Source organism: Erithacus rubecula (genome assembly GCF_903797595.1).
Source record: "Erithacus rubecula genome assembly, chromosome: 1".
Lineage (NCBI taxonomy): Eukaryota > Metazoa > Chordata > Aves > Passeriformes > Muscicapidae > Erithacus > Erithacus rubecula.
In genome coordinates this window covers 649554-662727 of record NC_136658.1, presented here as the reverse complement: position 1 = coordinate 662727, position 13174 = coordinate 649554, and the positions used below count along the sequence as shown (strand labels likewise).

The following is a 13174-nucleotide window of genomic DNA, read 5'->3' as shown; positions in this document are numbered from 1 at the left end:
TCACGCGCGGCGCTCCCCGGGTCCAAAGGCCCCGCCGCCGCCGCCCATTGGCCGGCCCGCAGCCGATTGACGCGCGGCCCCGCCAATGGGCGCCGGTTCCCGCGGCGGGCGGAGGGATCAATATGGCAGCGGCGCCTATCGGCGGCGGCGCGCGCTGAGCCCGGGCGCCCGGCGGGCACCGGGAGCGGCTCCCGGGGCGGGCGGCGACCCCCGGCCAGCGACCGCCCCGCGGCCCCCGCCGCACGCCGGCCATCGCCGACCGCCCGACCTACCGACCGACCGACCGCCGCCCGCGGCGTGCAGGTGAGTGCTCGTCCGGTCGCATCGCCGGGGCATCGCGGGCATCGCCGTTCCCGCTCCGCTCGGCGCGGCGGCTCCCGAGCCGGCCCTGCCGCAGCCTCCGGGAGCGCCGCAATCGTCACCGCGGGGGCTGCGCGGGGGCTGCGGGACCCCCTCTGGCGGCGCTGGCCGGGCCCGGTGGCTGCCCCGCCGCACCGGCACCGGCGGCAGGCACCCGCGGGGTTGCGGCTCCCGGGATGCTCGCAGCCCCGGGGCAGCGCCGTCCTGGCATGGCAGGAACCGCTGCGGGTGGACAGGGCTGCCGCCGTGGGTTGGAAGCGCTGGGGAAAACTGACACGGGCTGTACCAGTGTCCTGTACTGGGGAAACTGGCATGCTGTTCTGTATCAATGCTCCTGTATCGGGGAACTGGTGTGTTATTCTGTATCAATGGTCCTGGACTGAGGGAAACTGGCATGCTGTTCCTCATCAACAGTCCTTGGTTCCCATTTGGTTGTGGCATCGGGAGGACTGGGCTAGCAGACACTGACTGTGGCTAGGGAATAGGTAGTACCTGGGAGTTGTTAATAATCTTGAAATGCTGATTAAAAAATGTGTTGGTGCAAATTAGGGGAGGCTGAGATCCACGGAGAGGAGAGGTTAGTTGTGTGTCTGCGATTAGAGCATCTTTCTCTCTTCCTGTATTATTAAAATGCTCCTGTCGTTTTCAATGACACTTCAGTGCTGTGATGTAAATTATTGAGCAAGGGCAGACGAGACCTCCTTCACCTATGCTGTAAGGACCCAATCCCACAGGAGAGAAACTTCCTGCTACCCTTCCTGGCTTGGCAGCTCCTGGAGTTTGTCTGCTGCATCCCTGCTCCTGTCCCTGTGCTGCCCTTCCCCTGGAAAACCCTGCCTTGGGCAGGCGGAGCGTTGCTGTTGGATTGCACGGAGCTGCTGTCCTTGCTGCTTCCCAGGGATGGGACAGTCCCGTGGGATTCTGAAGGTGTGAGTGACCTTGGCAGGTGTGTTTCTCTCTCAGCTTTTGCCTTCTTTGCCCTTCTGCACTGATTTGGGGACCAGTAGGTGCCCAGCTCCTGGGAAGTGTTTTGGATTGGGATGGTCACCCTGTGATAGTTACTGGCTGTGCTACACTTGTACCTTCATCCTATTTGGGGGAAAGCAGGATTGGGGAGTGGGTGGGGAATGCATGGGGCTGTTTCTTCCCTTCCAGAAGAATGGACTGGTGGAGGTGGAAAAGGAATGTGACATGGTTGGCTCACCTCGGCTTTGGCTGCAGGCAGGTCACTCCCGTTCCTGCTTTGGCCGCAGGAGTTCATGCTGCCCAATCCATGATTCCCATGGAGGAAAAAGCCATGTCCTTCTCCAACAGCAGAGCAGCTTGAAAATGCGTGTTGTTACAGGGATTCTCCCCAGAATGGTTTATTCTGCAGCCTTTGTGCTGTTGTTGTTATTCTTGCATTAATGACCCAGTTATGCTTTCTGCAACGTTAAAGGCGATATTCTGGAGCCCTTGCACAAATGCTCGTCATCTCTAATGATAACTGACTTTGGGCTCCAGCCCTGCATCATCTCAGGTGATGCTGACTGGAATTTGCCTTGAGGGAGACAAGATAAACTGTTTGAAACAGCCGTTTTGGTGTCTCTGGGTGCTCTTGACCGAATCGGAATCCAATGACTCCCGCCCCGTGTCTGCCCAGGGATTCACCCGGTCTTGCTGGAAGAGGAAAGGCAGCAGTGAGGGCTTTTTTGCCTATCAGGTGATTATGATGAGTAGTCCTTCATTGGCTAGGAGCACTGGGAGAGCCTTGTGCTGCCTGGTGTGAGGGGATCCGTGTGTGTCTGGGGGAGAACCGTGTTTGTGAGTACCAGAGCTCTGCTTTCGAGGCGAAGTTCTGGTGGTGTAGTGAGGAGCACGGTATAAATAGCAGCGCTGGGTTTTAGCCACGGAATTCAAAGTTATGGTTTCCACAGCAACCAGCACTCAGGCCGTCGCTTGTGTATGGAATATTTCCCCCTGTTTTTAAAAAGCCCATGTGTCTGGCATCTGGTGTGGTGCTGTGTCCAGTCCTCCTCTGTGAGAACACCATTCCTCCTCCTCGGTGTCTGAGCATCCCCCTCCTGTGCTTTCCTTCTCCTGGTGGCTGCTCTCGCTCTGTTCCCAAATTCCCACTGCCTCCTCCCGGGCCAGGAGCGTGTGCACCAAATCCCAGCCTGGCCAGCGTGTCCCTTTGTCTTCCAAGCCCTCCTTTTGGTGCTGGTGTTGGCTTCCAGCCGTGCCTGGGGTGTGAAAGGCACAGCCCTGCTTGGACTCTGGTGTATCCCTCAGACACCCTCCTGCATTTCCCCTTTCTCCCTTACCTGGGGGTTGTGATTTCAGTGGCAGCTGCACATCCCCCTGGCTCTGCAGTCGTGTCCCTTAGAGCTCAGAGGAAATCAGAGCTGTGCACTGCTGTGGAGGACCACGGGATGTGCCCGGGCTATAGGAGGATCGGGATGCGATGCTTGCTTTAATAAATGTTTGTCATACAAATGTGCAGTGTTGCTAAAGTGGTTTCATTTATAGCCAGGGGGCTGATGTATCTGCATGGTTGTGTCCAAGTTACAGTTTCCAGAGCAACTGGAGCAGCTTTGTGTCTTGGAAGACTGTTAACTAAAGCGTGAAACGTTATATCAAATTTTCCTTTCTTAAATTCTGTAATCTCAGCTGCTGTTAAAAGCGCAGCTGTGCTTATCTGAGAGCATGTTTAACAGCCTTGAATGACCAAGCAGATCTTCTTCAGGTGTGCGTACCTCTGCCACGAAAACAGAAATGGGAAATGTCAGCCCCCAAAGTAATTGTGCTTAGAGTTAGTGCAAAAGGCACTTTAATTTAAAAAAATACTAATAATCCACAAAAAAAAAAAAAAAAACAAAACCCAAACCAACCAACCCAAGCAAAAAACCAAAAAGGAATGACATGTGCCCTGTTGAGTGGGGGCAGTTTTGGACTCCACAATGTAAAAAAGGTCTCAGGCTGTTGGAGAGTGTCCAAAGCAGGGACATGAGGGTGGTGAAGGGGCCATACAAGGGGCCATATGGAGGGGCCATACAAGGAGCAGCTGAGGGCACTTGGGATGTTCATCTGGAGGAGAGGAGACTGAGGGGAGTCCCACTGGGGTCTGCAGCTTCCTCCAGGGGCAGCTCTGATCTCTGCTCTGTGGGGGACCCCAGGGAGGGCTGGAGCTGTGCCAGAGAGGTTTCTGTGGGGTGTTGGAGGGTGCTGGGCACTGCCCAGGGAATGGGCACAGCCCCACAGAGCCCCAGCAGCGTTTGGGGGGTGCCAGGGTGGGATGGGGGTGTCTGTGCAGGGCAGGGCTGGAATGGATGATCCTGGGGGTCCTGCCAGCTCAGGAGATTCTGTGGCTCCGTGATCTTGTCTCTGACCAGAACTAATGATAAAAATACAGTCTGGAAGAACGCTGTGAAAAGGCCGACGTCAGCTGAAAACAATCATCAAATGAAGGCTGGAAACGAGGAGGGGGGCTCAGGATCCCCTGTACTGGGGGCAGTTGGACAATTTTTTTTTTTTCCTTTCCTTCACTTTCCCCTCTCCTCTGGCTGCTGCTCCTTGTGAAACCGGGTCCCTCTTGCAGCGTCTCCCAGACACTTATCTGAGCAGGGATTTCAAGGACCTTGGGTATAGCAACAAGTCACTTTCCCACTGCAGCTCAATTAGAGACTGTGTTACTTTCCAAGCAATGGATGTCGTTTCCTTGTTGCTTTTGCCTCGTTCAGTGAAGTGTTGTGTCAGTCACAAATGTAACATTCCTGTGGAAATGGACCTGCTGGATACTTGTATCGGTTTGAGCAATGATGCTCAAAAGTGCTTTGTAGGTTTCTTGGGGAACCTCAACCAGGAGACTTTAAATGTTGGCTTGTGTAAAAAGGGATTGCAAAGCGAGTGTCTCAGGGGTCTTCCTCTCTATTTTTATTAGCTGCCTTCCAGGTCAGTGTTTTCCTCCTTACGTATTTGCCAGGTATGCAGTGTCCCGTTGATGCTGCTGCCTGCAGCAGCCCTGTCAACAGCCTTTGGGCTTTGCTAAAACGGGGGAATGATTCTTCTGTGAGACGTTTTAGAAATGAAACTTGAACCCAAACCTTGTGATCTTTGGTGTGCTGCCCAGATTGGAGAAACAAAATGATTGAAACAGCAGCTGGAAGTGAGCTGAAATGCCTTGAACTTCTCCCCGAGTCGCTTTAAGGGAAGGTGAAGGTTTTTCCTTCTCCGTGCTGTGCCCAGGCTTTGTGATAAGGCACAGACCGGGAAGGGATTTTAGTTTGGAGCTTGTTCCCATGGGAGCAAGGCTGCAGTGGGATATGCCGTGTGTCTTCCAGCCTCCCTGCAGCTTTGGCAGGTGACAGGGAGGAGGAGAAGGCTCAGATCAGAGAGCAGAGGAAAGGCTGTTTTTCCAAGTTCTGCCCCTTCCAGCTGGGGAGAGTACCAGCTTTGGACTTTGTGCTGGCTGGAAACAGTTCCACCTCACAGTGGGAAGCCTTTCTTCTGGCAGCAGGCAGTCTCTGAGCTGCGAGTTCTGCAGCCCGGGCTGCGGAAACAAACGCTCGGGACACCTCTGGCCGCAGCTCCCTTGTGCGTGAGAGGATGCTCTGCTGCAGCACAGCTTGGCGTGGTTTGTGTCTGCTTTTCACTAAGATTAGTACCGTGTTCCTCCTCGTGGATAAATAATTTAAACACCTGCACTGATTGAGTGTGTGCATCTCAGCTCAGAGCAGTCGTGACTTCTTTTTTTAAATTATTTTATTTTTTTAAATACCAAGACTGCCTTTCCTGAAGAAGATTCAAAGTAACTGAAAATAGCTTCATCGCAGGAACATCAAGCATAACCTGGGGATTGTTGCTCTCGTGGCAGGGATTCCGACAGTGTACATTTGCCTCCCCATTAGCAGCATCTCATTGAACACTCAAGGGTTTATTGACAACTCGTTTGCTTTGCCTAATTGTGTGCCTTGCTGCAGGGCAGGACTTGGCAGAGCCAAATCCCTGCTCTTCCAATCCTGCTGCTGCAAGCACCTAAAGAAAGAAATCCTTTTCCCCATGTGTGACCCCTCTCATCCTGCCGCAGTCACTGCTCAGACTGGCTGACAAAAGCACTATCAGATGACTGGAGTTTCCTCTCCCTTTGTTGTCAAAAAGTGCTCTTGGAAGTACCTTTCTAGAGCAGCTCAGTGTCTCTGGGCTGCAGTTAAACCACAGCTGGAAAACATCTCTCATCTCTCACTCAAAACGTCCTATATCTAGAGATGTAAAACCTCGTGCCAGAAAGCTGCAGCGAATTCTTTGCCCACGACTTTTCCTGCTACACCAGCACTCCTCTGCAAGAGCATGAATATCCTGGCTGCCTGTGTCTTGTCTGTCTGATCTGCAGGGGGAAGTGTGCAGAAAGTCAGCGGCATTAGGAAAGTTTTGCTTGGCTTTTGGGTTTTTTGATTCCTTACCTCCCCCTTTTTTATATATTTTTGTTTAATTTTTGTCTTTTACAGTAACCTGGTAGATTTGTCAAAGCTTCAGCCCTCCCTGTGGCTTTCCAGGCTTCCTTAGAAGCAGTGCTCAGCCAGACAGACACACATCCCTCAGCAAGCCAGGGCAATTCCTGCTGGGATCCAGTTCCTGCTTGTCTGTGGGACTCATGCATTGCTGTGGCAGCAGGCAGCTTTTGCTGTTTCAAATTATCCCATACCCCAGCCCATCACACTTTGCCTCTTGTAAGACAAATCTTAGCCTGCCTTTGCCCCTTGGCATGGCTTGGGGAGGAATGGCCTCTCCAGCCCTTCCAATGAGCTCTCTGCTGGGATTTTCCCTGGAAATTGCTGCCCTCTGTCACCAGCAGAAAGGACTCTTGGTGGCACTTGGACAAAAAGCCTCTCCCTCCGTGTTCCAGCAGGGCTCTGGCTGCACCAGCCCCTCACCTCAGTTTGCTTATGGAAAGTGTCTGAAACCTTGAGAGTCCTGCTTCCTGACCACCCAGCGAGTTCCTGGGGAGTTCCCGTGCTGTTTGGAGCTGCCATGAAAGCCTAAATTCACACCCTACCTGCATTGCTGCATTCCTACCTGCAGGACTTGCTGCAGGTCTCCATCTGTAGCTTGTTCCTTCTCCACGAGCCTGCCCTGATGCCTGGGCAGGTGTGATGCAGTTGCAGAGGCACAGGAAGGGAAACAACCCACAGAGAGAGCCGACTGCAGTTCCACTTAATCTGATGTGCTGGTGCCATCAGGCTTTCAGGAGATGGCAGGGGGTTTTGATCCAGAGGGTTTGGGGTCTGTGATCTCAGATGGAGAGCTGTCAAGAGCTGAAACACAACAAGTTCCACCTCAGTGTGAGGAAGAACTTCTGTCCATGGAGGGCTCAGAGCCTTGGAACAGCTGCTCAGGGAGAGTGTGGAGTCTCCATCTCTGGAGACATCCCAAACCCACCTGGAGAGTTCTGTGTCACCTGCTCCAGGTGACCCTGACTTGGCTGGCTGATCTCCAGAGATCCCAACCATCCCAGGATTCTGTGGACATAAATGCTGGCTTGTTTCTGCTAAAACACGTTTCCTGGCTTGGCCATCCCTGTGTCCTGAGAAAGGCACTCTGGCACCTTGGCAGAGACCTGGCAATGAAGTCAGTGGCTTTGGGATGTCTTTTTCTGTTTGCTCTGGGAGTTCTGACAGCAGGATGGCCCCGTGCTGCCCCTCTGCTCAGGGGTGGTTGTAGGGAAGGGCTCTGGAGCTGACAGAATCACCTGCCAGCATAATGAAATGCATAGCTAAATGAATGCAGAAACAGCAGACAAGTGAGTTGCTTTTGTACAAATGGCCTTTTGTCTTTGCTTTTTTATGGAGGCTTGCTGGAGTGCGAAGATCCCTCTGTGACAATAAGGTGAGCAATTAGTATTAATTGATTTGGGTTTTAGTAGGGCTTGGGATGAGCTTGCAGAGGCTCAGAGAGGCAATGTGTGCAGTTCCAGGAGAAACTGATTGCGTTTTGTCTCTTCCATGTGTCACTTTCCCTTAAACTGCTAATGGAATTCCATCACTAATGAACAGGATGTTCCATTAAACATGCATTCAACTCCTAATCATTAACAAGTGTCTTTTTAGGATCCTTCTTCCTTGCTAGCCCCTGCTTTGCTGGGTGTACAGTATTGCATTTGCCTCTTGGTTTTTAAAAAGCTCTGAGTGGAGATGGCAAGAATTCTGTGTCCATTTCTGCATTACTCTTTGGAGAGTTACTTTGCATGGCCTGGCTGGGGTTTTTGTGTGTTTTGCTTTTGGTAGCAATTACTGCTGCTTGCATTTGTGGCTTCCAGTGCAGAACAAAGCTGGTTTGTGTGCCTGGCCAGTGGTAATTGTTGACAGTCGATAATGCTGGAGACCTCTCATTATGGCCGGGATCTGAATTGGACCAACTTCTGCTGAACCCAAATTACAGGGCTTTAATTTCAGCTCCAGGGCTCCCATGCTGGAGTATTTTCTTTCCTCTGGTAGTAAAGCAAAGAAAAAGGCAGTGTTTGAGGTCTTTCCTAAACCTGCCACGCGAGACACAGAACGGAAGTGTCACAAAAACTGCCAGAATTTCTATTCTTACCCTTGTCTGCTCTCAGACTGTGTGGGTAACACAGACTTATTGTGTCCCACGGGGTGCTTAAACTCATTCCCTGCCGGTTTCAATCTGTTCTCTGGGTGTTAGGTGGAATATACTGAGTAAGAGGGACTTGGCTGGAGCAGCTCATGGACCATGAACCATTTAAAGCACAACCCGAGGAGCTGGACAGGAGGGTGGGACCCCCGATGTGGGGAGACTGTGGGCCTTGGCTGTGAATCTGCTTTTCTTGGAGCTTTGAATGAAACAACTGGTGTTACCTGGGCGTTTTCCTGTTTCTGTTCTCGGGGGAATTTTCATGAGTAGGATGGTTTGAAAAGGAATGTGTGTCCTTTTGGGAGGTTCAGGCTGTGCATCAGCAGGATTCTTCACAGCAAGGTCAGACACTGGGATGGACTGTCCACCAAGGTGGGAGGGCCTGGCTGTGGCACTCAGTGCTGTGACAAGGTGGGATCAGACACAGGTTAGATTCCATGGGCTGGGAGTGCTTTTCCAGCCTGGATGGTTCTCTGGTTTACAAACGTCTGAGAATGGTGTTTGCCCGGGAGTGATTAGGAGATTAAGTGATGGATTAATTGTAATTATTGCACTGGAACCCCGCTGATGTGCCTCTGTCCTCTCTGAAAGGCTTCTATGAGAGAGGCTGAGTGCCTTGTTTTACTTTGGGCAATTATTTGTTGGCAATGCACGTTTTTGTCCTTGTGTCCCAAATGAAAGCTGTTTAGCTTTCAACTCAGAATTGGTGTGAAATTCCTACTTCTACACGTGGAAACTGTTTGCTGTCAGCACGTGATTCTAGGGGAATGTTCTGATTTGCATCACAGGAAGGCTTCAGCAGATTGGGAAAATGAAAGGACAGTTTTCCTTTGGCCACTTGCAGGTGTTTGCAGGTACCTGCTGGGGCAGGATTTGGGGTGAAATCACCCTGGATGAACAAGGAGCTGCTTGTCAGCTCCCTCATCCCATTAAAGCATTCTCACACCACACTGAATTTCCTTCCACTCTGAAATACATCTGTATTTCTGTATTCATAATATGAAGCTACTAAATAGTAAAGTTTTGAACTTAAATCACAATCACGGAAAGATCTTAGAGTACTTGGGACTTTAGGTAATCACAGAAGAGTTTGGGCTGAGGGATTCCTGAAACTCATCCAGATTCACCAATTCCATGGGCAGGGACCTTTCCACTGTTCCCAGCTGCTCCAAACCCCAGTGTCCAGCCATGCCATCCCTTTTCCCTGCCTCTCCTCCCCAGCAGGTTGGAATCTTCACTGGTGCCCTCTCCCTCTTGTCCTGGGGTGGAGGAGGCAGGGGACAGCCAGGAGCACCTGGTGGGGGGATGGAAGGAGTTCTCCTGGGTTTGGCCAACAGAGTAGCTCTGCCAAAAGACACTCCTCCCTCCTTTCCCTTCCCGGAAAAGAAGGGAAAACATCCCTGAGAAGGGACCCCCCAGGGTCTGATAGATAAGCTGTCTGCATTTTTGTGGCAGGGAGTCATCTCCTTGCCTTAGCCCCTGCTCCAGGTAGGCTTTATCTGCCCCCATCTGCCTCCCAGGGCTCTCTGGCTTTCCTGACTGTCTCACAGAACTCAGCTGTTCAGTCCCAAGGAGCTCCTGGGGCACATGGATGTGGCTGCTGGGGGGCCTCTCCTGTGTCCCCTGGGTAGGACAGGTGTGCCAGGACTGCTGCTGGAAGGAAAAGCAGGTGCCCCTGCTGCTGCTGGGCACCTGGCCAGGTGAGTCTGCACATTTCCTTGCCACACCTGTGCCTCCTTGCTGAGCTTTGGTGGCTGCTTCTGGCCCTGGCCCCTCCAGTGTGGTTTCTGTTCCAGGCATGGAACCAGGGCTTGCTGGGCTTTCTCCTGTACCCTCTTGCTGCCTTGGATTGTTCCATTTCCATGGAGCATATTAGCATGTTTGTTTGGGTTTTTTTTGGCAGTGCTTTCCCCATTGCCTCCTTTTGCCCTGCAGTGGGAGCAGGAGAGGCAGCAGCAAAGGGGACTGAGCCCTGTGCTTAAAACCAAACTCTCAGCTTGGTGTAGCTGTAGGAGTAAATCCATAGTTTTCCTGCAGAGAACCCCAATTTCCTTGAAGAGAAGTTATGCTTCAGGTTGCTCCTTGTGCTGGAAGTGTGGAAGGACATCCTTGAGCCTGGTTTTTGCCTGTCTGCTTCATCCTGGAGTGGGGGACAAAAACCAAGGGATATGGATGGACAGGAAAGAGGGAAGAATGTTTTTCCAGAAGGAAAGCAGAGTTTGCTGAGAGCCTGTAGGATCCACAGCAGCTGAAATGCTGGGGAGGAGGCAGGGGCACCCTAATGGGAATCATCCTGTGAGGAACTGGGAATGGCAGGACAGGAGATGCCTCAGGAGATCTGCCTGCTGCAGATGCTCCAGGTCTCTGGGATCAGTGAACAACTGATCTCATGCACAGGGAGTCACTTTATTCTGTTTTTGTGGGCAGGAGAGGGAAGAGCTCATGCGTGGTGGGAGTGAGCCTCAGGATAATGTGAGCAGCTTGGGCCGGGGATCTTCTCTCAGATCATCCCAAATCCTTGTTGACAGAAGGAATGTGTGGATTTCTTGCCTCATGGCTCATCTGCTCCAGCCCAGGCAGACAGGGACCCGTTTATCCCAAGGGGCCACCAATAATCTTCCAGGTGCAGGGAAGTCTCCTGCTGGGTTTCTGTGCCCCCTTGATGAGAAGGGGTTTGTCAGCACCCACTTCTGGGTGGGGACCTTGGGGAGACATCTGTGTTCTGTGACCCTGTTTGTGCAGGGGAAACCTGGGTTGGAATGAGGGGAAAACAGTGGCACTGATGATAATTTAACATAACACCTGTGGTGGACATGGGTCTCTCTTCAGGCTGTCCTAAAAGGAATATAACCCTTCTTCCAAGCAGAAGCTGGGAATTCCCGAACTTTTTATACTTCAGAAAGTTTTCCAAGGAGGCAGTGAGAGTCATTAAGCATTTCTGAGAGCTGCCCAGGGGTGTTGCCCTGCCTGGGGTCTGCACAGGGCTTTCCCAGCACCACTCTTGGTGTGCTATCTAAGCTCTGTCTCTCTCCATGTCACTGAATTATTTTCTTGATCTTTGCTGTCAATTGTACTTCAGTGGTGGAACTGTGTCCTCTGGAGAGCTGTGCCAAAAAATGGAACAGCCTGTGCTTGTTCTGGTTCTAGTCCTGCACTGGGCTTTGTGAGAAGGGATCATTTACTCACCATCCCCAGTACCTGAGAGAACAGCTGGAGCTGTGTCTGGAGGGGTTTGTGTTGGATACCAGGGAAGTTTCTTCCCCCAGAGGGTGCCCAGGCTCCCCAGGGAATGGGCACAGCCCCACAGAGCCCCAGGAGAGTTTGGGCAGCACTGCCAGGGTGGGATTGGGGGGTGTCTGTGCAGGGCAGGGCTGCACTGGATGGTCCTTCAGGGACCCTGCCAGCTCAGGAGTTTCTGTGATAAGGGATTATGAAAATACAGAGGTACTTGGAGTCAAGGAGTTAGAAGTGTTTTCACTCAGCTTGGGCTGGTAATTCTGGATTTCCCCTCGGTGTGGATGGAAAGAACAAGATGTTCCAAAGGAAGAATTCTGTGTCAAATTAAAAAGAAAAAACAAAATCAAAACAAGCTAGCCCCCCAAAATTCATTTCTCAAATGTAGAATATTCTGTCAGCCTTTCCCTTTTCCTTCCTTTCTCTTGAAAGAGATCCAATCAATTTCTTTTGCTAACCTGTGCCAATGTTTTCTCTGTTTGAAATGCTGTTTCTCCTAGCTGAGATTAAAATTTCCCATACTCATTTAACTTTAGAACCTTCTAAAATTCAGTGCCCAAAAGTGTGCCAAAGTAGAGTTGTTTTGTGTGTTTTTTACAGAATAAGATATAACTGGTAGAAATAGTGTTTAAGGGAATTTAAATATTGATCTCTCCATCCATAGAGCTAAAATCACAGTGATGTCAAAGTGATTGTCAGAGCTTGGGTTTCTCCTTTCAGGTCTGTTCAAGGTTTGTTCTGCTCTTGGGGTCTGTTTTCATCTCCCTTTTTTACCAGAGTGCTGCTGCCACTTACTCTGCCCTCTTTGTACTTGGGTTGCCATACCTGCTCCCACTCCAGAGGCCTAAAGTACACATGCTGCTATTTTCGTTCAAGTAGCATCTTTAGCTGTGAGTTTTTTTCTTATTTTGAGGTGAATATAACCCAGCATACCACTCAGTATTTATTTTTGTTAAAGTGGTGGCCCAGTGTGCTTGAGCATTTCACATACAATAGTATCTGCCTCACAAAGAAAACACTGATAAAGGAAATAAATCCAGCTCTAAGCAGGAGGTGTGAGCATCTATCAGAGGATGCTGTGCCCTGAGGTTCAGCTGCAGGGACTCTGCCAGCTCCCTGTCACAGAGGATAATGTGAATAAAGGCAGCTGCTTGCACTGGTGCTTTGTTACCTGCCCAGGTGAGTGGGCACTGAGTGACACTTCTGGGATGTGGCTGCTGCAGGTGTGGGATCCAGCCAGGGCTGCAGGCAGCCTGTGATCAGGGTCTGCACAGCCCAGGGCTGCAAGGGGAGCAGTGTCCCTGTGCCCTGGGCTCCAAGGGGCTTGTGCTGCACAAGGAAACGGGTTTGGGGCTTTCCCTCGCCTTCTGAAACTGCTGCTGGTGATCCCTGCAGTTCTGGAAAGCTGGTCCTGGAAAGAGACTGCTGAGCTGCCTTCAGATAGCTAATTAAGTATGTATTTAAGCTTGTCTGTGTTAGAAACTAGCCAGCCTAGCTGTAATCGGATTGCTCTGGTTCGTTTTAATTGTGCTGAGCTAACCTGTGTGCTGCTGCAGTGCAGGATGATGTCTGGGAGCTTCTCTTGGAAAGCTGCATTCTGAGCAGCCCCTTCCTTCCCAGAGCACAGGATCCAGCTGAGGGACCACCGTGGGTCCCTGGTGCCACCTCCCTGCTGTGCATGTCTTGGCACTGTGGCTGACCCACATCGGGCACTGAGAATAGGCTCACATAAATATTTGAAGTCAGGAGTTACTCATGCATGCAGTATTCAATTTGATTTATTTATCTGATCAGTGTTAAGAGCACAGGAGTTGAACACTCGGAAGTGCAGGGGAAGCTCTGCCTGAGGAGCCCATGTGTGCATTCAGCAGAGGGGTCTGGAGTCAATGGTGTGCAACTGGGGCAGGAGTTTATTTTAATTTCTTCCTCGGGCCTTCGTTCAGGATGTTTCCTTTTAACA

General features: G+C 51.4%; 1 protein-coding gene across 1 annotated transcript in view; it reads left to right on the top strand.

Moving 5' to 3' along the window:
* The first annotated feature begins 274 nt into the window (after positions 1-274).
* TIAM1 (TIAM Rac1 associated GEF 1) overlaps positions 275-13174 on the top strand; it is a 143066-nt gene continuing 130166 nt past the window's right edge. The window contains exon 1 of the mRNA XM_079321266.1: positions 275-303. The gene's annotated coding sequence lies outside the window, so the exon portion shown is untranslated. The remainder of the gene's footprint in view (positions 304-13174) is intronic.